This window comes from Penaeus monodon, chromosome 25, assembly GCF_015228065.2.
Source record: "Penaeus monodon isolate SGIC_2016 chromosome 25, NSTDA_Pmon_1, whole genome shotgun sequence".
Lineage (NCBI taxonomy): Eukaryota > Metazoa > Arthropoda > Malacostraca > Decapoda > Penaeidae > Penaeus > Penaeus monodon.
In genome coordinates, this window is record NC_051410.1 from 27,139,990 (window position 1) to 27,140,233 (window position 244).

The following is a 244-nucleotide window of genomic DNA, read 5'->3' on the forward strand; positions in this document are numbered from 1 at the left end:
TTTTTATTATATTTATTTATATTAACAGTTATAAAGTATATATATTGCTAAACTTGGATAAGATATTTTATTTAAACGTTATAGCCAATGCATATAAGCATATTTAACTTAAAACAGTTAAGCCACTTAGTATATAAAAGAAAGGCAATACTAAATTTCCTTGTGTGTACTTGCTTTGTAATAGATATATTGTAACCCCTTATGTAAAAAAAGAAAAAAGGGTCTTTTCATTACAACCCCCCCC